Below are 26876 nucleotides of genomic sequence, written 5' to 3' on the forward strand. Positions count from 1 at the left end.
GCCACTGAGGAACTGCTAGGAGAGAGGTGAAAAAGTACAGTTGAGTGGCTCAGATCGTTGCTCAAGCTTTGAACCAAGGAGCAATTGTAAGTAACTCCAAACACCGATGTTGCACTCACAGCACAAAGACAAGTTCCGTTCCTTTGTGCTGCCTGGAACCTTTGCCAGATCTTAGGTCACGTTGCCCGGAACCATGTGGTCCTGCAGTGAAAGGTCCCATTGTGATGACTAATCAACAAGGCAAAGCCAAGGTTGCCTCGTGTATCAAAACCTGGAACGGCCTGACTATTTACGTGCGGAGAAGTGTGTGCTTAGTATTGTGTTCAAGTAAATGGGGAGGGGGCATTTCCTGTAAAAGTACTAAAAGCAAAGAAAAACAGCTACTAATCTGCTCGGTGTCCAATTGGAGGCTTTTTAAGTGACCTGAAAAATGGGCTATTGCTTTCATTGTTTCCTTCCTTCTTCCTCCTCTTTCTCTCTGACACTTGTCTGCCTTTCCAAAAACTTCCTCTCATAGAGAACTCAGGTCCCTGTTGGGAATTTTACTCTGCTGCATGGATGAACAAGTAAAACAGATTACTATAAGGGCTCTGAAAACATGGACAAAAAGACTTGGAAAAGTTTATGATACAAAATTCCAGCAGGGTATGGAGAAGTTCTTGTGGGTAAATGATGTAGTGAGCTGAATGTATATTAAAATTCAACATCATTAAGAGCTGACTATTTCACACTTAAGCACATAATTTTTCAGAGGTGGGCATCTTGAGTGCAAAACCAAGCCGTTAGCTATGTGTGGGTGAACCAGTGAACCTGTCTGTTCCCGTTTCCTTGTTTATAAGATGGTATTTTGGCTCAGATGATCTTCAGGCTCTCTTGGGAAGTCTTTGGGGTATGAGGTTTCCACTCTCTGCCTCTTCCTCTTCCTGGTTCTGAGATTCCATAATAATATCCTTCAATTATTCTAGGAGACTGACTCGATAGAGAACATCTGGAGGGAACTGAAGCCTCTACATTATCAACGTAGAAACTGCGGTAAGGGGCCAACACTGAAGGCACAAAAAACAGCAAATGTTGAAATGAGGCAGATAGTGAGACTCTGAGAGCAACCTGACTCTACTTTCTCTTTGACACAAAGAAGCCTTTATTTGAAGCTAGTTTTTTCCTTTTCTCCCACGAGCTTACTTCTTTGAAAACAACTTCCATTAGAAGTCAAGAGACCTGACCCAGTGCAGAGTCTGCCACAAACTCGGGTGGCTCCCTTCTCTCACCTCAGTTTCTTCCCTGGTAAATGGGAGGCATGGACTTAGATGATTTCTAAAAAGCCCACCTAAGAACTAGTATCTGTGATTCCAGGAATTCCAGAAAATGCACACTAAAATTGGGGTTTGGAATCAAGTGAAAAACCTGACCAAGTGTTTGAAACAAATGATTTTCAGACATTGGACAGCAGGCAGTACATGATAGTGATTTGCAGGGTGCGGGGGAGGGGGAATGAGGATTGCCCCCAGCTTACTGCCTGGAGAGAATTTCAGGCCATAGCATTGGGAAAGGGAATATTGGTGGACCCCAGCAGTATTCCTTAATAGAGAAGATGGTGTTGGGATCCCAGGGAGACTAGTGAAGCTAGAATTCACAGAGTGGAATATTGGAGACGAGAGCTACACAGAGAATGCTGGAGTTCTACAGAACTCCTTTGAGTTTTCAGATGTATACTGATCAGTGGATGCATACGAGGGAACTACATGAGGCCAGGGAAAGAATTATACAAAAGGATTAGAGGGAACAATCTCTAGAGATCACAAAGGAGCCCTTTCCCACCAACCAGAGTTGAAAATCTTATAATCAGTGGGGCACTGTACTCAGAAGGGTATTGTCTCAGTTGTGGCTGCTGCTGCTAAGTCGTTTCAGTCGTGTCTGACTCTGTGCGTCCCCAAAGACGGCAGCCCACCAGGCTCCGCCGTCCTCAGGATTCTCCAGGCAATGGCACCCCACTCCAGTACTCTTGCCTGGAAAATCCCATGGACAGAGGAGCCTGGTAGGCTACAGTCCATGGGGTCGCTAAGAGTCGGACACGACTGAGCAATTTCACTTTCACTTTTCCCTTTCATGCACTGGAGAAGGAAATGGCAACCCACTCCAGTATTCTTGCCTGGAGAATCCCGAGGACAGCGGAGCCTTGTGGGCTGCCGTCTATGGGGTCGCCTTAGACTAAAACCTGTTCTGGTCCTTTTAAGCTTAAAAGAAAGTCTTGAAAGGATCAAACTATATCCAAGTAACTTATGATGTGCCAGAACAACACTCAAGAATATTTTAAAATATTGGACTTCCTAGGTGGCACAGTGGATAAGAATCCACCTGTCAATGCAGGAAACATGGGTTCATTATCTGGTCTGGGAGGATTCCACATGCCTGTGTGCATGTGGGCAACTAAGCTTGTGTGCCACAACTACTAAGCCTGTGGCTGAAACTACTGAAGCATGTGTGCCTAGAACCTACGCTCCACAAGAGAAGCCACTACAATAAGCCCTTGCACTGCAACTAGAGAGTAGCCCCTGCTTGCTGTGACTAGAGAAAAGCCCACGCAAAGCAACAAAAACCTAGCATAGCCAAAAATAAAATAAAAAGAATATTTAAAAAATATTGAACAAGGTAAAATTCAAACAAGAGAAATTTGAAAAAAAAATTAAACCAAGCCACATCACAATCAAATCTCTCAAAACCGGCAATAAAAAGGGAATCTAAAAACAGAGGAAAATTTTGTGACATAAAAAGAGGAACAAAGATAAGGATGACATGAGAATTCTTGTCAGAAACAAAGCAAGTAACAAGACAGGAAGAACAATAATTTTGAAGTACAGAAAGAGAAATATTGCCAACCTAGAATTCTATACCCAGCAAAAATATCTTTAAAAAAAATGAATGCAAAAGAAAGACTTTTTAAGACATACAAAAACTGAAATAATTGATCCCCAGTAAAAATATTAGAGAAAGTCCTTCAGTTTGACATAAATCACAGCAATATTTTCTTGGATCAGTCTCCTACGGTAAAAGAGGTAAAAGCAAAAAAGAAAAAAAGACAGAGAGACCTAATCAAACTTAAAAGCTTTTGCATAGCAAAGGAAACTATCAACAAAACAAAATGACAACCTACAGAATGGAAGAAAATATTTGCAAATGATGTGACTGACAATGGGTTAATATAAAAGATATACAAACAGCCCATACAACTCAATATTAAAAAAAAAATAAAAGGCAAAACAACCCAGTCAAAAAATGAGCAGAAAACCTAAATAGACATTTTCCCAAAGACATACAGATGGCTAACAGGCACATGAAAAAATGTTCAATATCACTGTATACAGAGAAATGTAAATCAAAACCACAATGAGTTATCAATTCACACCCATCAGAATGGCTATCATCAAAAAATCTACAAATAACAAATTCTGGAGAGAATGTAGACAAAAGAGAATCTTCCTATACTGTTGGTGGGAATATGAATTGGTGCAGCCACTATGGAAACTAAGTATGGAAGTTCCTTAAAAAACTAAAAATAGAACTACCATATGGCCCAGCAATTCCACTCTTGAGTATATAGCCAGAAAACACAAAAACACTAATTTGAAAGGATACATGCCCCAGTGTTCCTAGAAGCACTATTTGCAATAGCCAGGACCTGGCAGCAACCCAAGTGCCCAATCAACAGACGCCAGATTAAGAAGATGTGGTATACGTGTATATAAATGTGTGGAATATCAGTCACTCAGTCATAAAAAAGAAGGAAATGCTGCCATTTGCAGCAATGTGGATGGACCTAGAGAATATTATGCTTAGAGAAATGTCAGACAGAGAAAGACAAATGCTGTATGATATCACTATATGTGGAATCTAAAAAAAACAATACAAACAAATGTATATGTAAAACAGACTCACAGATACAGAAAAACAGTGGTTACCAAAGGGGAGAAGGAAGTGTAGAGGGACAAATTAGGGCTATAGGATTAACAGATTCAAAGTACCATATATAAAATAGATAAGCAACAAGTATATAGCACAGGGAATTATACGCATTATCTTGTAATAACCTATAATGGAGTATAATCTGCAAAAATATTAAATCACTATGTGGTATACCTGAAACTAGCACAATATTATAAATCAACTATATTTCAATTAAAAAAAAAAGAGAAAACTGTCTTTCCCCCCCAGGTATAATTACCTCTGTGAAGGTGCTTTTTCATCTTAGTACTCTGGTCCCCAGCAGTGAGTGAGGTGCTAGTGAGGCCAGGGAGGCACTCAGGAGAGCCTTCCAGTGTCACCACCCTGCTCCTGGTGAGCTCACTCCCGCCACACCTGGTGCCTGGGCCGCGGTCTGTTTGCCTGGAAGGAAAACAGGAGAGGGGGATGACTTGGGCCCAGTGAGTAAAGTCTTCATGTGCTGTGTGCCCCTTTTCAGCAGAGGGGAGGCTTCTGGGGCCAAGCTCAGCTTTGCAGCTGCAGTCCAAGTTAGTCCCAGAGGAGGGCCACAGGTGGTGCCTCTGCCTGGGGATGGGCTGGAGGCCCTCTACCTGGCTCTCGGGAACAGCTCCTGGTAACAAATCAGCAGTAGCTGAGCTCTACCCTGGTTGAAACCTTAACACTTTGGTATTTTATTTCTTTTTCATGCCACAAGTAATGCATATTTTTAGTAGAATAAGTTAGAACATAGAGGTAAGCGAATGGACAACTTAAACAAATACCTCCCATAATCACCACCAGACAATTACTGTTGATAACATCTTTGTGTATCTCCTCTCAAACTGGGTGAGTGTATAAAATATATATTATATATAGTACATATGTATATATTACATATGTACATGTTACATATATATATAGGCACACAAACACAAAATGGATAAATATTATGCACATATATTATGGGACATTTATATTATTGACAACTTTCTGTTCTCTCAAATAACATCCAGTGAATGCCCCTTGCACACAAATCTTTGTGCATGCTCTTTATAATATCCTTTGAATAAATTCCAAGAAGAAAGCTGTACCAAGGAGGTTGTACATTTTTAATAGCTAGTACAGCAGTTCAGAATATATCACCCCAAAATATACCACTTTGGAATTGATTATTTTGAATTAAAGGGATTTTAGAAACAGCAGGACACAGAAGGACACTCTGACCCTCTTGTGCCCTCCTGAAGGCAGGAGACAAGCCTTCCATGTGAAAGGTACCCTTCTCTGACCAAGAATGTAGAAAACATCCTTATCATCTGAGATGGGGAATTTAGGGCTACAAAGGCTATATAAATAAACCTTGTTACATCATCACCAATTTACTATCCCAAACTCAAATCCCTTTGTTTTGTTAATTTGCCACAAATTTACTGTTTGTCTAAAAGTTATCAAAGTTTTTGGTCATGTCTTTGAGTCTCATATCTTTGTGAGGCTACTGTTAATATATATGTATGCAATTAAATTTGTTTTCCTCTTATTAATCTCTCTCTTATTACAGGGGTTCTTAACCAAGAAACTAGAAGGGTGGGGGAAAAATATTTTTCCTCCCCTACACAAGTAACTGAACTTCTGTGGCAGAGAAGGGCCTTGAGAAGAAGGTGGAGGACAGGAAGAGCTGGACCTCATCAATTAGAGAAGCTGCTCCTGTCCTTCCCCCTGTTAACTTATCGCATCCACCCTTTCCCTCTCCAGGGTCCCCTCCTCTCTCTCTCCTCTTTCACCCTTTAATTCCTTCATGCTTTGCCCCTTCTGCCATTTCAGTCTGGACTTTTCCCTCTCCTGTGCTCAAATTACATATTGTTTTGGGCTTTGAGCTCTCTCCATTGCTCAGCCGGCCCTCCTTTGCTCTGGCTTCCTGACCAACTGCCATGTGGTGACAACATGGCTGCAGCAGCCTCAGCTTCACACCCTCTTCCATCTGTCTACTGCAGGAAAGAGAGAGTGTCTTCCCAGGGGCTCCTCAAGTTCCTTTGTGACCCTCTCATTGGACTGACATAGGTCACATGCTCCGAATCAAGGACTGTGGTTAGAGAATATGATATTTTGATTGGCTATCTCTGGGCCACTTGTTCCAGTCCTGGAGTTGGGGGTGAAGCCTCAGCCAGTCCACAGGAGCTAAAAGTGGGGGAGAGGGACCCTTAGATGAAAATCAAGCTCTGTTCTGGGAATCAAGGTCCATGGTGGGAACATCTAGTACAGGAAATAGTGAAATGCTCCTTGCATTTTATTTTGCTTTTAAAAAGGAGTGATCAAAAGAATACTAAATAACTAAGAATATTAAATGGAAACAGGTCTGAAGGGCACACAGTAGCCTATCTAATACTACAGTGTTTTTTTTGTTTGTTTGTTTCTAAAGAAAAATCTCTTGTGTATCTTGTAAACACAAAAAGGATTTTACTTGAACCAGCTAGTCTTCCTCTTCACCCAAATTTACAGTGTTAAACATAATTTTACTATAATGAGAACTTTTTCAATGCCAGGTCTTGAGCTTTTATTTTTATAATAATAATATTATTTTTAATCCTTATAACAATTCTGCAAAGTAATCTTAATAATCCCATTTTATAGATGAATATGCTGAGGCTGAAGGAGGTGAAATACCTCTCTCAGGTGACACAATTAATAGCTCCCACCAAGGGATTCAAGCCTAGGTAGTATATCCCAGAATATCTTCCTCAGACAAGAAAACATAAGTTTCCCAAACTTGTGTTTAGTTGAATTTTTGAGGGCTTTTAGTGCTCAAAGGGCTTTTGAGCCTCAGAAGCTGCAGCCTCAGTTTGCTTTTGAACATCCCAAAGGCCACAGGAGCAGAAATAGCACTAAGTGGAGAAGTAATCCAAAAGAAGAGTCTAAAATTTCAGATACAGTATATACGGAAAGATATACTGTGCTTAGTCACTCAGTCGTGTCTGACTCTTTCTGACCCCATGGACTGTAGCCCACCAGGCTCCTCTGTCCATGAGGGTTCTCCAGGCAAGAATACTGGAGTGGGTTGCCATGTCCTCCTCCAGGGGATCTTCCCAACCCAGGGATTGAACCCAGGTCTTCCACATTGCTGGCAGATTCTTTACCGTCTCAGCCACCAAGGAAGCACGAAAGATATACCACTTGGGTCTTTTCAAATGGATTAAAGAATGCCACACCTACGTTTTCCAAAAGGGATATTTTCTTTTGGTGTGCCTGGACGGATGAGGTGTGTGTGGGGGATTCTTAGAAGCATTCTGATGCCATCTTCTGGTACAGTCAAGGGCTTGGGTACTGAAATACAGGAGAAATAAGCACCCATTGAAGCACCTTACAGTCTCTCTCCCCTCTGGCTCCAGTGATTTCTACAGGCTGAAGTTTCCTTTTAATGTCTGCATCACATCTTTAGCACAGTTTGATTTCTTGGAACTCTCGGTCACAAGATTTCAGGTTTGAAGTGATAGCTTCTGTTACTATCTTATCTACTACCAGAGTCCCTTTTCTGTTAAAGAAATTCGGAGCAGGAAAGTTGATGCTTTCCCCAACAGGTGAGTCACTAAGAAAATGTTTGAGTTCTCAAAAGGTGATGGTTCTACTCCAAGCCGGTGAATTTCATGAGCAAACAAAGCTCTGTTTGTAACCCTATCAGATAAGCATAATCTGCAGTGTGTTTTCTGTTTGGTACAGGAAATAGGAGGTGGGTGATTCCACTTTGTGGAATTTGGCAATCTTCCCTTTGGTTAGTATCTCTTATTTTGTTACTCATATTTTAAGGAAAAGAAAAGAGGTCTTTTAAAAGACTATGAAACCCATATTTTGAATGGAGATAGGTAAGGAAGGAAGCGTGGGATGTGTCCCGAGGTCAGACAGTTCATGTCTTTGGCTGGAGCAAAGGGTATGTGGTGGTCAGGAGAGGCAGCACCAGTTCAGGGAGGACCTTCAAGGCTCAGCTGAGGAGTTTAGGTTTTATTCTCAAAATAGTGGGAGCTACTGAGGATTTCTGATGAGAACTGTATTTTTGGGAAACTAGTGTATTAACTATGTGAAAAATGGAGTGGAAGATAGATAGCAGACACAGGGAAACCTGAGACAGGTCCACTATCGTCTCCCAGGCTAAAGAAGGGAAGCAGGGAATGAAGAAGATGTCATGGGGGTGGGGTGAGGTGGCAGAGCTACCACAGAGACAAAAATTACAGAGTCAGAATGTATATGGAGGGCAAAGATGGTGCCAATATTTCTGCACTGGGTGAGTGGGAAGATGGTGGTGACGTGGAGAGATGTGGAGAGAATATACGGCAGGGGGAGCATAGGTTTGAAAGAAAACATCATGAGTCCTCTTTGGGACATACCGAGTTTGAGGTGTTAATGGGACATGCAGGTGGAGATCAGAAGATGACAAGGCCTTGGAGGCTTAGGGAAGGGAAGGGAAGTCGTTCAGTCGTGTCCGACTCTTTGCGACCCCGTGGACTGTAGCCTACCAGGCTCCTCTGTCCATGGGATTCTCCAGGCAAGAATACTGGAGTGGTTTGCCATTTCCTTCTCCAGGGGATCTTCCCGACCCAGGGATCGAACCCAGGTCTCCCGCATTGGAGGCAGACGCTTTAACCTCTGAGCCACCAGGGAAGTCAGCTATTAGCTAAGCTTTTGGTCCAAGTTTCAGCTTAAATGAGATATATGAATTAAGGAGTTGGTTGAAGCATTAACACTGGATGAGAACATGGAAGCAACCAAGCGAGCAACCAAAATTAAGGGGTACTGGGCAGGTCCTTGAAGAACCTGCCTTAGGGAGCAGTTGGAGAAGGGCTTAGAGAAATAGTATAACAGGAAGAGCGCAGGGGTCTGGGAAGCTGAGGAAAGAGATTTAGGAAGGAGGTGGTCAGTGTTATCCACTTTGGCAAAGGGGCTGAGAAGGTGGAGGATGGAAGCTGGTGATCTTTGAGAGGACAATTAAGAATAGCAGTTAGGGTCAAAGCACAAAAAACACACTGAAAATTACATTGGGTGTAATTAATGTCACTAGTAGTATAATGTAATTGAAATATAACATTTAGTTAAATTGATAACATAAATAATTTCTAAGTATTTACTATGAATGTGTGCATGCAGAGTCACTAAGTTGTGCCTGACTCTTTGTGACCCTGTGAACTGTAGCCTGCCAGGCTCTTCTGTCCATGGAATTCTCCAGGCAAGAATACTGGAGTGGATTGCCAGTTCCTCCTCCAGGGGATCTTCCCAACCCAGGGATTGAACCTGTGTCTCCTGCATTGGCAGGCGGATCCCTTACCCCTGAGTCATCTGGGAAGCCCAAGTGTTTCCTATACCAATCAGAAATTAAAATTAAATTTAAATGTAATAGTACATTTAAATATGGTTTATATGGCAAATCTTATGTCATATTTTACCACAAAAAAGTCGGAGAAAAATTTAAACATTCCAAAAGTTGTATTATTCTCTACACTTTTCCTATGCTTGAAATACATCATAATAAATTGCTTTAAAAAGTAAGTGGAGAAAAAATTAAGTGGTAAGTCAGAAATGGATATAGCAAATACAGAGTATTCTCTAGAGGAGTTTGATAGCTGAGTGAAGGAAAAAGGATGGAAGACAGAGCTTGACAAGGGTAACAGGATAAAAAGCATTTATTTTTCTTTTGATGAGGCGTCTTGGACATGTTTCTAGATTTAGTACAAGGATCCAGAGGCAGGGAGAGAATGAAGCTGGGCATGGAGTGGGTTGAGTGGTGATACTCCAAAAGATATGTCTACGTCCCAATTCTTGGAACTATGAATGTGACCTTATTTGGAAAGGGGGTTGCAGATGTAATTAGAGGATCTTAAATTTAATCTGGATTATCACAGTGCATCCTAATCCAATGACAAATGCTTTTATAAGAGACAGAAGAGAAGACACAGAGAGAATAGGAGAAGGCCGTGTGAAGACAAAGGCAGAGATGGCGGTGATGCAGTGACGGCCAAGGAGTGCCTGGTGTCACCAGAAGCTAGAGAGGCAGGGAAGGAGTCTCCCCTAAAACTCCTGGAGGCAGCATGGCCCTACCCACAGCTTGATATCAGACTTCTGCTCTCTGGAACTATGAGAGAATACATATCTATTGTGTTCAGCCATCATGTTTGTGATTATTTGTTACACAGCCTAGAACAGTAATATAGGGGTGGGGAGGGCCTTTGGCCACAGTCTGAGGTCCTGAAGCAGACCTGGGGCTGGGTCTCAGGCATTACAGTGTTCTGTGCCCAGCCCGGGGGCAGTGCAGCTAGGGGCTCGGTGATTAGTAAAGAACCTTTGGGCTCATATAAACAGCACAGGATTTCATTCGCAGAAATAATTTTCCTTTGTCTTCACATTTTCTTCTCTCTTTCCCATTCAATCTTAGGAAAATCAACAAAGATTTCACAGTACTAAAGTCTTTCTCTTGCATCTTCCATCTTTTCAGCTGTGACAGTGGACCCAGCATGGCCCCTGGGGTTTCTAGGGGAAACGTTTCCTGGGAGCTTACAGCTGTTGATAGTGGAGCCAGCGTGGCCCCATGGGTTTCTAGGGGAAATCTTTTCTGAGGACTTACACCTCACGCTCCTCCACACAGACCAAGTGACATAGGGGCTTGTGATCAAGCTGGGCGGCAGGTGGTGAAGGGGAGAGCTCTGGGGAGGCCTGGAGACAAGCCTTCCCCTCATAATTGCTGTGTATATTAGCTGCTGACTTAGATCATCCCGATCCTTCCAAATTCCAGTGACAGAGAGGGCCTCATTGAGGCACTAGAAGACAGAAGCTTCTAAATTACCTGAGGACAGGAGAGACTGTGCCACACACGTGAGCCTTGCATGCTGGAGTCCCAGGCACACAACAGATGCCCAGCAACGTCTTTTGTTTTTACATCTATACAAGAAATTTCACTCTTAAACTTAACCCATATTCCACTCTACTTCCCACATGGAATATTTCATCATTACAAAACTACCAAAGTAATTTAACAATTTTTTTTTTTAAAGCAGGCTTTAATGAAGAGCTTCTGGCTAAGACCTTTGAATCTGTGCCCTTGAGGGGCTCCAGGCAGGACTCCAGCGGGGTGGTGTAAGACTTACTGTCCTGACGTGGGTGGCAGTTGTTAGAACAGGGACTGTTTCGTTTCATTAACAGAGTGAAGCATGCTGTCAGCAGGCAGCAATAGCCACAGTAAAAGATGCAACCAAATCTGACTCTGATCCATCCTGCTCTAGCCACAGGCAAACTCTTCCCCTTTATGGGTTCTCCAGGAGAAAGATGAGAATCAGACCAGGAGAGCCCCCTCGAAGAGTAATTATGTTGAAGTCAATCTAATGTGATCCGAAACTTCTGTTGCCCTAAAACTGCCCCCAGCACTGTTTTCTAAAAGCAGAATGCAGTATCCAGAGGGGTGTCTTGGACTCCACCCAAGAGATTTAGTTTTTGAAGAGCCTAAAAGATTCCCAGCATATCTGTAGGATGAGTGTGAGAGCCAGATTCCAGAGGGTTAGATTGTCTGTGGGTGCTACCCTGCTTAACAAGAATTTAACAGAAATAAACGTTCCGCTGGAGTAGACGTATCTAAGAGGCAAAACTTTCTTAAATCCCACTAATGTACAACCTCAATCTACAACTGGATTCAATTACCGCGTGGAAAGAAAGGCATTTTCTCATAAAGCCCCTCTGTTTCCGTGCCTGGCTGCGAGCGGGGTCAGCCATGACAAAGACAAGCCTGTGCGTTGTTTTTGGTTGTTTTTCTTTTCAAGCTCTTTCGCTGGTACTGCCAGGCCCCAAGCTGTTTGGATCAGTTATGTGGGGGCAAGTTTACTTGTTTTGGCTTTCAGCCTTTCTGCCCAGTGTTGAAGATAGAAGAGCAAGCTTGTGACCTATTGATCAGTGGAACTGACGGGCTACCCAGCAGGACCCAGTGGTTACACCATGTCCATGTGCCCCTTAGGTGCGGCACTTGTGTGGAAGGTCAAAATTCTAAGGAAGGCGTGTGGGAGAGATTGTAGGGGACATAGAGGGGTCTAGCATAAAGGAGTCTGAGTGCTACTGTTCTCAAATGTTAATATTAATAATAATACACAACATATAGAGTACTTGATATGTGCTACTCCCTCCTAAGAGCTTTACATATAGTAACGCACTCAATCCTCCCAACAAACCTCTGAAGTACCATCATTATCTGCACTTTACAGATGGGGAAATCGAGGCACAGAGAGGTGACATGACTTTCCCAAGGTTACACAGTAAATGGCTCAGAGCCCAGACTCTTGATCACTACATTGTCAAAGAGGAAGTTGCAGAAATATAAAAACCATCATTGGTATTTATTTAGCTACTAAGCATATATGCAGCATTCTTAATTCATTCTTTACTTCAATACACCCAAAGGCATTTTGTATTGCTATATGCACGTTTCAAATCATAAGACCCAGGAGACCTGTGTGGCCCAGCCTGCCTTGGGGCAGAGAAGAAATGATTCTTATGGAAAGCCAGTGAGCTTCCATAAGAGATACTGCACCCAAAGGAGGTGAAGACCAATCACTCAGCTGTCTGATCAGCAGCTCAAGCTGCCTGCATGAACTTGGCTCTCTGATAGGAAAATCTGGGACTTCTGACCGGGAATGAATACGGGTACAGTCCAAGTTTCCACCTATCAGCTTAGTTCATTATGACTGGTATCATTTTGTTGCCTCTTGGTTCCAAATTTACTCTTCATTAGTTGCTTGACAATAATGGAAAAGCAGTTCTCTTGGGCAGCTAATGTGGTGTTAAGTTTTGTTGGCAAAGGGTCTTAAAGGGACACTGTGAGAAGCAGGGGCTCTTCTTCCAGGTTCTAGTGCACTGGGCCGTTAGGGCCACGCAGCGGGCATGGCTTTTCCTGCAGTGCCAGCTAGCCACAGCAGTAGTGTCTTCCTGTGGGCAGCTTCCCTGGGCACCTCCCAGTGAATGACTTCTGTTGGAACCTCCACAGGAAGCTTCATAATAGAATGCCCAAATGGGCATCCCATCGGGTAGCTCTGCAGTGAGTCTGGGGCCTGGTACCCCATTCTACAGATGGCTTCCTCAGCACTCCAGAGAACAGGTTCTGCAATGCTTCACCAATACGGCCCCCAATGAACTTTTCTACCATCCAGGGAACACACCTGGATGGGCATACCCTCTCCAACGAGGAGGTATAGATCTCAACCCTGAGAGGAGGTGACCTCTTCCTGAATGTTCTATCCCGGCCCCAGGGATGATAGCTGCTCCCTGTGTTTCTATTCATGTTTTTCTTTAGTGCTGTCTTTACCTCTTCCAATGCTGAGCCAAACTCATGGTTACTCCAATTCCTTTTCAATAATTCTTTATGGTTAACTTTCTTTGTAGAAGTTACTGTGTGATTTCTCTCCTGTTTGGACTCTAATATTAATACATTCACTATATTTTTTAGTCCACCCTTTAAAATAAAAATGTAGCCTGCTTTAAGAAGCATGGAAGGAGAAAAAACATAAAAACACTTGCACAGAAATACTAATGCTTAAGTAAGATATTTACTAAGTCACAAAGCTCTGTATCCTCTTTCAACTCTTAGTTCTATATCTGCATGATTCTTACATAGTTGTAATCCTTGAACACAACCGAGTCTGTGTTCTATGTTTACCAGTTTGACATTAAACAGTTTGGTGTAGTCCCATGTAGCCACTGTCCACATACCCTTGTGTTTATTATCAGTCATGGGAATACAATATTCCATCTTTTTATACACTGAAATTTATTCAGCTAGTTCCTGATCATTGGACACTTGGGTTGGTTCCTGCTTTTCCACGTTACAAAAAGTACAGCTTGAAATATCTTCGTGCAAGTTGCATCAATGTTATGTAATTTTTCCTCCTGTCTCTTCCTTTCTTATTTCTCTAACAGCTGGGCTCACACATTTTCCCACTGGTAGACAACAGACGACAGGAACAGGGGAGAGAAAGACGGGTGAATATCTGCTCATGAAGGAGGATGAAGCTTTTACTGAAGCTTGACTTACTCAGAAAGCAACTCCTGCCAGCAAGAGAACTGGTCTTAGTGACAAGGGGCAGTAACTGGCTGGAATGGGAAACACTGGGAAGAAAGTCATTCCAGAGACCAAGACTGCCTTTTTCTTGGGTCTCTCATATTGTAACTCGTGACTAACGCATTAGTCATACTGAACACGTGGAAACTACACAATATATACTAGAAAAACATTTTAGTTCCCAAGAATAGCCTCAAAATCAGACAAGACTTGAAATAATTGAGAGTGGGAAGCACATTGCGATTACTGCTCTCTGACATTTTAAACCACCAATAACTCAATTGTTTCCTGAATTCCCAGCGAGTCAAGGAACACGAAAAATTCTCTTTGTCATTCAGCTAAGTAAATGTTAACCTCATACTTAAATCCTTTTTTTTCCTCACAAAAAAGCATTCCTGGAAGGGTGTCCCAAAAGGAGCTTAGGCATAAGTGCTCACCATATTGTTCATTATGAGGTTCATATATAATGCTTATGTGAAGATTATTTCACATCCATTCTTAAATACTTTTGCTGTACATGCATTTCTCAGTTATAGTCTCTTATCACTTTGAAGGTACTGTTCTAGTGTTCTGGGGTTTGTTGCTGTACAAAGGTGTTGGCTGACAACCGAATTATTTCTTGGTAGATGATTTGCCTCTTTTTTCTGTTTCTTGCCTTTAAGAGCTTCCTTTTTGAGCTTAGCATGCTGCAATTTTACTACAATGTGCCTGGGAATAGATTTGAAAAAATTGATCTGCAAGGTATACATGATACTTTCTGTATCTGTGGATTGATATTGCTCACCAGTGGAGCTTCTCATCCTTTATCCCTTTGGATATTGCCTTGTCACCTATCCTCTCTAGTCTTTTCTGGGACTCCCATGATCAATATATTAAATCTCAGTCTCTCTTCCATGTCTTAACCCCTCTTTCATATGTTCTATCTTCCCATCCCTCTGTACTACATTCTGAGCAATTTCTTCAGACACACTAGTTAACTGATTCTCTTTTCAACTGTGTCTTTGTTGCTATTTAGTTAGACTCTTTTGCAGCCCCATGGACTGTAGCCTGCCAGGCTCCTCTGTCCAAGGGATTTCCCAGGCAAGAATACTGGAGTGGGTTGCCTACTGCTTAATCTAGCCACTGAGTTCCTCATTTCTACAATTATATTTTTCATTTATAAATGTTTTACTTGGCTTTTTCAAATCTGCTTGGGAGAGACATATTCCACAGTCTCTCCGTACTTGCACACACTTAATGATTTCAGCCTGGATTTCTTTAAGTCATATGCAGTATTTTAAACTTTGCGTTTAATGATTCCAATACCAAAACCCTAGGAGTGTAAATGCATTGCTTGTTGCTTCTGCTTTCTCTTTCCTATGGTGGCTTTTTTCCTTGCTGTTTGGCCATCTTTGATTTGAAGCTAACCTTGCCCCACCTGTGAGCCTCCTGAGAGCCTCCCTTGGAGGAGTTGACTCCAGCAGAGGTCTCCTTTGCTTCCTCTAAGACCCAGAAGGCCAGGCAGCCCCCTTCAAGGGTCAGGGCTTAAAGCAGGAGACTTAGTCTGGCCTTTGACCCTTGAGATGGACCTAAGGCTTAGTGTTCTATTTTGTCATGTGCTTCCCACCTCCTGCTTGAGCAGGATCGCAGCTCATGGCTCACTTCTTTGGACTCTAAAGGGTTTCTTTGCTATCTGCAAGCCCAGCAGCACACATTAAAACCACACTGTATTCAGGATCTAATGTATTGTGGCAGGAGGGTCTTCAGAGGATTGGCTCTGCTGTAATGCTGGGAATGGGTGGCGTGCATTCATGATATTCAGGGCATTCAGACACAGCAGCACAATACGCACATGCAGAAGGAGACCTGGCTTGCACTTCAAAATTTTAAGATACTACCAAAGATACAAAGAAAATCTCAAAGCTCTCTGTGCCTCTCTTGATATATATGTACGTATGTGTATGCATGCATATATGTATAACACACACATATGCTTTTGTATATATAACAAAAAAGAGACTGGTGAAGAGCTGATACCTGAAGTATTTGACTTCCTTTATGGAGCTGAAATTGGTATTCAGAGTGGGGTAGATAGAGGCCCCAAGAGGGAATCAGTAAGACCTTATCTTTGAGTCTCTATTTATAAAACAGATCTTGCCTTACTGGTATTTTATCCCTTTGGCTTCATAATTATAAGACTTAGCTAGTAATTTTCATATGAATATCCCTTTTGAAAGTCCCCTATAATTTCCTTATTTACAAGATGGGTGCTCATTAGAGTCCTCCTGGCTCTATTGGGTGACTTTTATCCGTGGACAACAAACGGGTGGACCATGTCATTTTCTCTGCTCGATGATCTTGTAGTGAAGGATGCTGAACTCAAACAACAGCTTAAAGAGATGCACCTTGCTTCCTCCTTCTGCATGCAAAATTAATGTTTTTCCCTTTCAATAGGCACTTTCTCAGAAGGTTTTGAGAAGACTGGTTTCTGCTTTTATCACTAAAGTCTCGTCTGTTTGGGGGCAAATGGATACTTGTATATGTATGGCTGAATTCCTTTGCTGTCCACTGGAAACTATCACAACATTGTTCATCAGCCATACTCCAGTACAAAATAAAAAAAATCAATTAAAATCCCTCTGATGTGTATCCACCTTCCCCCTGGTACAGCAAAGTCTGCCTGGCTCTGCCTCTGCCCAGATCTGCAGCTCTCTACTGAACTTTGTAGTCTTCTCTAGTCTTCCAAGCAGAATGATCTGAAACAAGGCCTGCTTCTGGGTTGGGAATTAGTTGAAGAAAATCTGGGCTCTGAACAAAAACCACATTTAAAAGAGTGTGTCTTTTCTTTTATTGGCTTTTGCTCTAAAAAGCAAAGGCTGAAAAACAGCTGTTAGCTGTTTATACAGTATTTTTAAGTGTTAGACAATAGCTGTTTTCTTCTCCACTTAGAATGGCACATTTTTTTCTTGGGCCATTTAAGTCTTCTCTCTCTGTGGTCACAAGTATTGGTATGCACCTCCACCCTCTCCCTAGGTTTCTGGAGGAGATTAAGCTTTTATGTTTTTTTTTTTTTTTTCCCTTCAGTTTCTGTTTTGTTTGTTTTGAAGTCTGACTTGGGTTTCTCAGGATAGATGGCTGAGTTTAGTTATCAGGTCAGAATGTTGCAGGTCACTTTTGGGGTCAGCCTGACACAGGTACTCACAGTAGACATTCTAGAGAAAATTTCTTTGGTTTCAGAGTGTTTGTGGCTAGATCACATGAGCAGAATTAGATATAGACTTAGTGATGATCATCTATTCTTGAGCCCTAAATATTGCCGGATGGTTTCCTCTGTTTGTAATTCAGAAGATGATTCCTGCCAATCTCCACTTTCTTGGACATTTTCTAGGGATATCATCATTACCCTCACTGTCCAGAGCTAAGCATCACACCATGGGCCAGGCTACATCTAACCCAGTTTCCAGCACTGGGAAATTCTTACAAGGTATCATCCAAGAAGCACTGCAAACTTGTTGAAATAAAGATGCCCATGGATGAAACGGAGAAGGCAATGGCACCCCACTCCAGTACTCTTGCCTGGAAAATCCCATGGACGGAGGAGCCTGGTAGGCTGCAGTCCATGGGGTCGCTAAGGGTCAGACATGACTGAGCGATTTCACTTTCCCTTTTCACTTTCATGCATTGGAGAAGGAAATGGCAACCCACTCCAGTGTTCTTGCCTGGAGAATCCCAGGGATGGGGGAGCCTGGTGGGCTGCCGTCTATGGGGTCGCACAGAGTCGGACATGACTGAAGTGACTTAGCACTTAGCACATGGATGAAAGATAATCTTCGTACTCTTCACTAGGACACTAGGTATTTGCAAATCCATAATGATACTGCCACCTCTAATCCCCTAAAGTCACTCCTCAGTCTTACTTTCTGTCACATATAATTAAACAATATTTGCTCTTATTTAATAAGGAATAACACATTATGATCTTTTTCTCTTAAAATAAGTGGTCCAAAATTAGATATTAGAAAAAACAGTCCCCATGTATACACCACCAAATACTAGGCTTGTAAGTCATTATTTAAAAAACAGGATTTGTGATAAATAATATCCCCCTTTGGGAGATATAAGTTTTTGATATATTAAAGACTCTGAGAAGTCCTGTAGCAAAGAAACTTTATGAAACTGTTCATGGGACAACTCTTAACCTCTCTCAGGACATCCACTGGGAAGAACTAGTTGTGAAGTCTGTCTTGAAGTTCATGTTTTCACCATCCTCACATTCTGCTTGACAGCTCAGGCCTAGGAGCCCCTGGGAATCCTGATCTCAGTCACCCTATTCTACCGCTGCCAGCTCTCCACAAACCTCATCAACTCCCTTTGCTTATGGGGCAGGTTCAGATCACGAGCCAATGCCCAATAATGATATCAGTCAGACTCCCACTGACTTCCTCAGAGGCTTGAACTCAGAGGCGAGAAGTGCCCATGGTTGACAAAGAATCGGCCCCTTCTCCACTGCTGTCTTCACCTGCCCTCTTCCTTACTGGGGGCTGCTTCTCTCATGCAGTACATCTGCTTCCATTATTAACCACTGAATGGTTTACCTGTCACCTTGTCCTAGACGGCGGACAGAGCCATAATTGGTGTGAAAGAAAAGGATGAACCACAGCACCCTTACAGAAAGGGACAGGTATTCCCAAAATACAGGGGTATGGGATTTACTCTGAACCACATTAAGGCTGGCATGGAACATGAATTCTAGATTGAAACGGGCCTGGCAACCACAAAGAAACACATGTGACTTTGCAAAAGGGGAAAAGTAGCCAGTGACTTGAAACACTGCATTACACCTCCACAGGTGCCAACTTCCTGAGTGCGGAGGCATCCATTTCAGTCCAGACATCAGAAACCTTTGTAAAATCATGTGCCAAGGTTCTGCCCACTCTCTCACTGGGCATCCAGGGGCAGGTTAGGGGGAGCGGAGGGGCAAGATGGAAGAGGATGGAATAAGCACATTCTCACATGCCACTGTGACTTCTCATAGGAGAGCGACTTTCATCTGTCAATGAAATCTGCCTGTATCATGCTTGCCATGCACACATGCCACAGGTTGCATGCAGTGTTGGGCAACAGGTTTATTTAGTTACACTCATGCCCACATCCAGTGTACATGCCAGGAGAAAATGAAAAGCTAGAAACTGTTTGCATAACAATAATTAGTTTCATAGCTAAGTTATACACAATAGTGCTTTCAGCTATTTTGTTACCAATCTGCCCCCAGGATCAAGTAAGGCTGATAAAATGTTTATGGGCTAGTAAATTTTTTTCTACTAATTTGCAAGGCTATAATAAAACCCATGAACTTGATGGCCTGCAGGAAACATAACAAGAACTGGGAATGTACAGTAATTTGGAGCTAGAAGGCCTCTTAAGGTCCTACAGGAAATGACTCCCAGAAAGGAGATGAATCACAGTATTTTAAACAGAGAAGAATGATGCTAAGTTTGTGCTTAACCAGTTACAGCCTGGGAAAAGACCTTCCAGAAACAAATGGTGGAAGCTTCCTGCTTTCAATTATTCTTGCTTTAAAGAACAAAATTAATTCAAATATACAAAAAACTATCTTCAAATGAAAACAATGAATGGAGCACAGTTTATCCTGCCTTGTAATATTAACTTTTAGGATTGCAAGTTCTTTCCTGCAATATACACAGTCACACTGCGCCCTCTTGTGGCAGAAAAATGATTACAACCAGAATATAGAAGACACACCCTGCTGTATTTTACACTGTCTTTATCTGGGACACTGTTCAAGGGAAAAGACAGTTTGCAGAAGGCAGTTGACAAGACAGTCACTGCTGGGGCACCTGAGAGCATGGCCATCTGAGTGGGACTGTTCTTACACAAGGGGAGCTGCAGTTGAAAGGAATCCCAGCGTTTTCACAGATGCAAAGAAAAACTCATCACAGAAAACCGAGTTTTAATTTTCCGTTTGATATTAAAGCGTAACCATTTTAACATTTTGCAGCTATCCCCATCTATGAATAACAATAATTCCTACCATGTAGCAAATGTGACAGGCAGTTTGTACACATTACCTCATTTTGTCTCAAAACCATGAGGTTATATAGGAAACTGAGGCTTGGAGATAGGAAGTAATTGTTGTGTGTTTACCCAGTTAGTAAATGGCAGAGCTGGGATTTGAATGAATCTTCCCCTGATTCCATAAGTCTGCACATTTTCCACTGTGCCAACTTAACTCTCTAACCAAATATTTCTTGAGTACTTATTACATGTGAGACACGGCTGCTGGGTGCCCTGGGACTTATAGAGTGTAAGATACTCCCCATTCTTCAGGAATTTATGGCCTAAATAGGGGATTAAAAACATACATGGAAAAGAAGCTACCATACAATGCAGTGTACAAGGACCATCTATGTAGAACTATTTTTTAAACACAGGATCTGTATGGTCATGTATATTTTCTCCATCAACTTCAATAGCTTTTGCTATTGCTTTTGGCCTTGAGTTTGAGCAGAACCTGTGGCTTGCTTCTAACCAATAGAATATGGCAAAGTTGATGGGATGCACACGAGTATGTGAGATCATATGTCTATGTTACTTCAGATTTTAGCAACCACTTTGTTACAGTGTCTTTCTGGCTTTGAGGAAGCAAGTGATCATGCTGTGAAACCCCATGTGGTGAGTAACGAACTATGGGCATCATTTAGCAGCAGAGGGTGGCCTCTGGCCAACAGCTAGCAAGATATGAAATCCTCAGTCCTACCAGAAAATGAATTCTGTCAATAACTGTTCCCAGTGGAGCCATGAATGAGGTCACAGCCTGGAGGACCATCTTGACTGCAGCCTTGTGAGACTCTAAGCTGAGGTGTCACCTACCCATTCCTGAACTCCCGTGTTAGTCACTTAGTCATGGCCAACTCTTTGTGACTTCATGGACTGTAGCCCGCTAGACTCCTCTGCCCATGGAATTCTCCAGGCAAGAATACTGGAGTGGGTAACTACTCTCTTCTCCAGGGGATCTTCCCAACCCAGGAATCGAACCCAGGTCTCTTGCATTGCAAATGGATTCTTTACTATCTGAGCTACCAGGACTCCTGACCCACAGAAATAGTGAGGTAACAAAATGTATGTTATTTTAAGCCACTAAGTTGGTGTTAATATTGTTGCTCTGCAATAGATAACTAGTACATTTATCTTTTAGAAGTTCTATAATTTTAACTCTTAGGTTTAGGTCTTCAATCTATTTGAAGTTAATTTTTATAGATGGTGCAAGGTAAGGATCTTTCTCTTTTTTTCTTTTAATTTCTTTTTTCATGTGGCTAATCCAACTATCCTATCATCAATTGTTAAAAATGCTATCCTCTGCCCACTGAATTGCCCTGGGATCTCTGTCAAAAGACACCTGATCGTACATATGAGAATCTATTTCCGAACTTTCTGTTCAGTTGCTCTAGTTACCTTTACACCAATGTACAGTCTTAAGTCCTGTAGCTATACAATAATTTTTAAATTCCCGTATTTGCATAAATAATTCTTAAATTCCTTCAACCTTCTTGTCTTTCAAAGACTTTTGGCTATTCTAAGTGCTTTGCATTTCCATGTAAACTTTAGAAAGCAGGTTCACCACAATGCAAGAGCACTTCCTTGTCTTGCCCTGTTGCCCCACAACAAGTACCACAGCCTCTGCCTTGAGCTTCCTCAGCCCTAAATTACTTACCTAAGTCTCACGATTTCAGGGGACACATATCAAGCTCTTTGAGAGGTTTCCCGGATGTTCCTCTTATTAGGGTTTTGAGAAGGTGCCGTTACCTTCAGAAGATAGTAGCCATTCTTGACAAGAAACCCTTTCCACCAGCCCACTCAGTGGAGTTCCAGGTGGAGAGTCACTGGACTGCTTTATGTCTCCAGTGTGGGTTTTATTCCTGGCCCCCTGTGTTGAGCATCTTCATCTTGGTCTGTCTCAAAACTTGTTTTGTGTGCCTGACAGTTATCATATCTTTTGCATCTTACTCAAACCCCCAATTTAACATTTTGTTATACATTTTAGATAAATTATAAACATTTAAATAGTTTCATCTAGCATTTTTAGTTGTTTTATAGGAAGAGAGTCGTCCAGGGAATCAAGTGTGCAATACTACCAGAAACAGAAAAGTGAAAGTGTTAGTTGCTCAGTTGTGTCCAACTCTTTGTGACCCCATGGACTGTAGCCCGCCAGGCTCCTCTGTCTATGGAATTCTTACTTGGAGAACTTTCTTACTGGGAGAGGTAGGAGAAATAGAGGAGGACTTTGCCATCTGAATATATTGGAAGGAAGAGAAATAAGTGCTCAGAACCCAATAAACCTGAAATTTTCCAAGTCCTTTTCAACCCTTAAAGGCAGCTCTTGTTAGCGCTAAGCCCCAGCTCCCAGCTGGGCAGTGTTACACAGCAGCATTTAAATGAGATGAGCAATCCTAACCACATGCTGGTTCTGAGGCCGTTTCATACAAAATGACTACATAAATCCAGGTGAGTGCTTGTTAAACACACAATTACACACCCACGGTGCTGGGCTGAACACACCTAGGCAGGAGGAAGCATGACAGGCATGTTTTCTTAGGATTAATAACATGACTTTCAAAGAAACAGAGGATCTCCCCTCTTTTTTTAAGAGAAAGACCAATATTTATGCTGAAATGTCTTCACAGATTGGGGCACATTTTTATTAAAACAAATTAATACACCACAGATGCAGTATATATACATATGTACCCTGGTTTGGGCCAGTATTTTTTTTTATAAGCATGTAGCACAAATCCAAGGAAAAAATTCTGAACTAGTAATTTACTTGAGTTTTAAAAACTTGCTGATGGGGTAAATAATGAAAATAGTAGCAATAGAAATGTATATAGTAAAGGTAGCATTTGATCAGTGGAGAAAAAAATGGATTAGTCAGTAGATGGGCTTGAGACAATTGGCAATCATTTGGAAGAATGTAGTATCCTAACCTCACTCTATATACCAATAAAAATTTCCAGTGAAGTTTTATATATAAGAGTAAAAACACAAACCAACCAGCAAAGCTTAAAATGCCAGAAGAAAACATATATATGTAAGTATGTGTGTGTCTTTGTGCATGCACACATACATACAATCATGATCAAAATTTTGCAGCACCCAAGAACGTTAGGTGAAAAATAAATGTCTCCTTTCTGACCTAAACTCCATGTTCTATTTCTCAGGAGAAACCAATTTATCAGTTTCTTGTGTAGATATTCTGTATACATTTAGGCATAGGTATTAGGGCTTCCCTGATGGCTCAGCGGTAAAGAATCTGCCTGCAATGCAGGAGACACAGGAGATGCAGGTTTCATCCCTGGGTTGGGAAGATCCTCTGGAGGAGGAAATGGCAACCCACTCTTGTATTCTTGCCTGAAATATCCCATGGACAGAGGAGCCTAGCAGACTACAGTCTAAAAGGATCTCAAAGAGTCAGACACGACTGAGCACATACATGTATACCTTTTATTAAAAGACACTCATATTAGACAAAAAATTCTATTCACTTTTTCACATTATATCATGAACTTTCTACTTAGTACATATTTTTCTACTTATTCATTATTAATGACTGCCTAAAATCCCTTGGATAGATGCATCATAACTTATTTAAGTACTTTCCTAAATCACTTTTTTCTCATAGCAAATTGTTTTCAAGGTCTTTCCATATCTCCCACATTAACCTAACTCATTTCCCTCCTGTTGCATAGTATTCCACAGTAGGAATATGACAGAGTTTACCCATTGACAGGTTGTTTCCAATTTTTCTCTGTAACAAACAATAGAATTTCTAGTCCATGTCCTCGTGTGAGAGTTTCTTGAGGGAAGCAGTCCTCATATTTTCAAAAGATCACACTGGCTGTTGTGCTGAGAACAGACTTGGATCTAAAAGCAGGGAGACTGGTTGGGAGGCCACTGTAATAGTCCAGATGAGTGGTTAAGTGGCTTAGTGGTACCAAGAATGGTGAATTGTGGTGACAAGTGTTTGGAATGAGGTACACTTTGGAGGTGAAGGTAACAGGACCTGCTGATGTTTAGACATAGAATATGAGAGGAAAAGAAAAGTCAAAGAAGATCCCAAAGTTTGGGGCCTAAACAACTAAGAGATTAAAGGTATCATTCACTAAGATACTCATGACTGGGGGATGAGCAGCTTTAGGGAGAAGATCAATATCACTAAATCTGTTTTGGAAATATTAAGGTTGATTGTCCATCAGACTTCCCAGTGGAGATGTCAAGAAGTTGGAGTTCAGGTAAAAGTTCGGCACCAGAGATACTGACTTGTGAGTCGCCAGTGTATGGATGCGATTCATAAGGATGATATCTAAATCCAAGATACCAAGACAGAGTGAGTGCAGAGAGAGAAGAGGTTCATGGCTCTTCTTAGAGCATTCCAGCATTAGAAACTGGAAAGAGGAACAAGATCTAGAGAAGGATATCAAGAAGGAATAGTCATCAAGACGGGAGGTGACCTGGTTTCCAGTTTGATAAGTGCTGCTAGTAATGATCCAGTAATATCAAGACTTACAACTGACTATAGGATTGACAATGTGGAGCTCACTGATGTGGGCAAAAGCTTGACAGGACTGGTACCAAGAGAGAAAGGAAGGAGAAGAACTGAAGGCTCCTGAAGGAATTTTTCCTTAAAAGAGAGCAGGGAAAAAAAGGGACATTAGCCTGAAGGGATGTGAGACCAAGTGAGGATGCTAAAATCGAGATATCACAATCTCTTATAAAAAGCAGACAGGAGATCCCAAGTAGAGAAGGGAATGCAGAAGAGAAGGTAACTGTATAAGCTATGTTCCTAGGCAGGTGAGAGGAAATGGGTACCTCCCACACACATTGCCAGGCTGCCTAAGTCAGAAAAGTTTGTCCTTCACGTGGTGGAAAAGCAGAGTACGTAGGGATAAATGAATGAAAGGAGAGAGATTATATGTGGTACAGGGCGTGAAAGTTCTCTATTAATTTTTCTGTGTTATGTTCTCAGTGCAACAAGAATATAGAGTCAGCTGAGACTGAGGCTGGTTGCTTGAAGACGGTCACCCAAGAGGTGAGTGAGAAGTGTTGCCTGCAATGGAAGGCAGCTGGTCAAACCGTGCCATTAAAGATAAGGGAATTTGCAAGTCAAGACCATCATGCCTACCAGCCAGGCCAGGCAGGCTGGTATAGTGTCTTTGAAAACGAAAGAAGTTTAAGGCCAGCTGAGTGGGAAGGGGTTGGGGTGGCTTTACTGAGCAACTCAGTTACCTTCTGTGGCATGCATTTCCTCAACAAACACTGACGGAGAGCCCAGATCAGACCAGGAGGTCAAGATAGACCCCTTATGGATCATACACCCTATGAGATATACTTTTCTGTAAGAACAGGTCTCAGTTTTATCCTTGCTGTAAAAGGGGGGATAAAGGGATAGTCTCAGGTACCTGGTGAGGGTAGGTGGAGGGAAGCAAGGCTGTGAGAACTGACAGGTTCATGTGCAGGGGGATGGGAGGCAGCATGCATTTTATAACTTGGAACAGACTTCCTCCTTAGGCTCCACTCTCCTTTTTACCTCAGTTCTGTAGCCATCAACTTGCTCGTGTGGTCTTCAACGGGTGTCTTAACTTATGGGCAAAGTGCATCCTGGATGAGGTGCTCTCTGAGGCCCCAACAACAGTGCCATGATTCTGCCATGGAACCTATTTTTCCATTATGAGCAGCAACCAGGGGAAGTGTTTTGAGAAACTGCTGAAATGAAAACCCACCCCAAATATTAATTGTTTTTGTAAGCTTCTCAATTTGAGGAAGGAGACAAATGAGCTCCAGGTTAGGCAATTTGCCTCCTGTTTATGCTTTGAGACAAAGATTATAACAGGAACATGACAAGCACTTGACTTTGTCGCCTGTGGATGCTTCGAGATAACAAAACTAGCAGGAACAGAGGGGGGTAAGCCACCTATTTCTCATTCTCGGGGTCAAGGAGACCTCCCAGACTGTATATGCACAGGAGGGTTCCTCAGGGGAGGGGACACTAGGCCATCACATGTTTTGTTAACCTCCCAGACACCCTCACACTGGAATCCATCTTGGCTAACAGATGAACAGGCACACAGGGGAGGGCCCTCAGTCAGAAGAAATATGGACCCGGAGCCAGACAGAGCAAGATGATCGGCTGCAGGAACCCCGGAAAGCTGTCTCCGTTCAAGTGATTTAAGTCACCCCAAAGGTGCGACTCTCTGAGACCGCCCAGGTGCCTATCTGCATGTACCTTTCTCTTAATAAACACTTCATCTGTTTCTATTTTCCATCTCTTTGCTAGAAAAATTTTTTTTTTTAGAGAAGACAAGAGCCAGGGCTCTGCTTCTAGCCACCACCAGCTAGAATTTGGCATTCTCACCGTCACAGTCTGGGTCTGCTTCCCACTCAGGGAGCTGAGATCCTGTTTCAAACTGCCACACACAATGCCCACTCCCAAGATCAAAGTCATCCCGCCTCTCTCCTCTTTTATGGTTCCAGGTAAATCCTGGAAGGTCATCACTGAATGAACCACAATTGTAAAAGATATGCTAAAGCTTAGTGGGCTTGGCCTTTTCCGCTTTTTAAGTGGCAAAAACAAAACGGTGCATTGGATTCTGCTCTAAAGCAATTCCATTCCAAATGCAGCTATTTCGGGGGCTTCTTTCTGTCATCATTCCCAACAGAACCACCCTGACGTCACACACTTTGAAAATTACCATTTGTTTCTCTACATTACAGAAAGCCATACAGAATTTTCTATCTCAGATCTATTATTGTTTTCCCATGGCACAATTACGCCTCAAAGCTACATTACCTAATGCTT

The 26876-nt window shown here is 42.2% G+C and overlaps 2 long non-coding RNA genes across 2 annotated transcripts in view; one reads left to right on the forward strand and one right to left on the reverse strand.

Annotated features, from left to right (window-relative positions):
* Positions 1-26876, reverse strand: part of LOC145521731 (uncharacterized) — a 97145-nt gene that overhangs the window by 55728 nt on the left and 14541 nt on the right. The window contains exon 2 of the long non-coding RNA XR_014065642.1: positions 4220-4380. This is a non-coding gene — a long non-coding RNA (uncharacterized LOC145521731). The remainder of the gene's footprint in view (positions 1-4219; positions 4381-26876) is intronic.
* LOC145521733 (uncharacterized) lies at positions 198-26342 on the forward strand. The gene is made up of 4 exons (XR_014065643.1): positions 198-303; positions 966-1032; positions 25047-25109; positions 26133-26342. It is a non-coding gene; the product is annotated as an uncharacterized LOC145521733 (long non-coding RNA).

The sequence above is a fragment of the Giraffa tippelskirchi genome, chromosome 9 (assembly GCF_054371585.1).
Source record: "Giraffa tippelskirchi isolate mGirTip1 chromosome 9, T2T-mGirTip1v1.2.pri, whole genome shotgun sequence".
Lineage (NCBI taxonomy): Eukaryota > Metazoa > Chordata > Mammalia > Artiodactyla > Giraffidae > Giraffa > Giraffa tippelskirchi.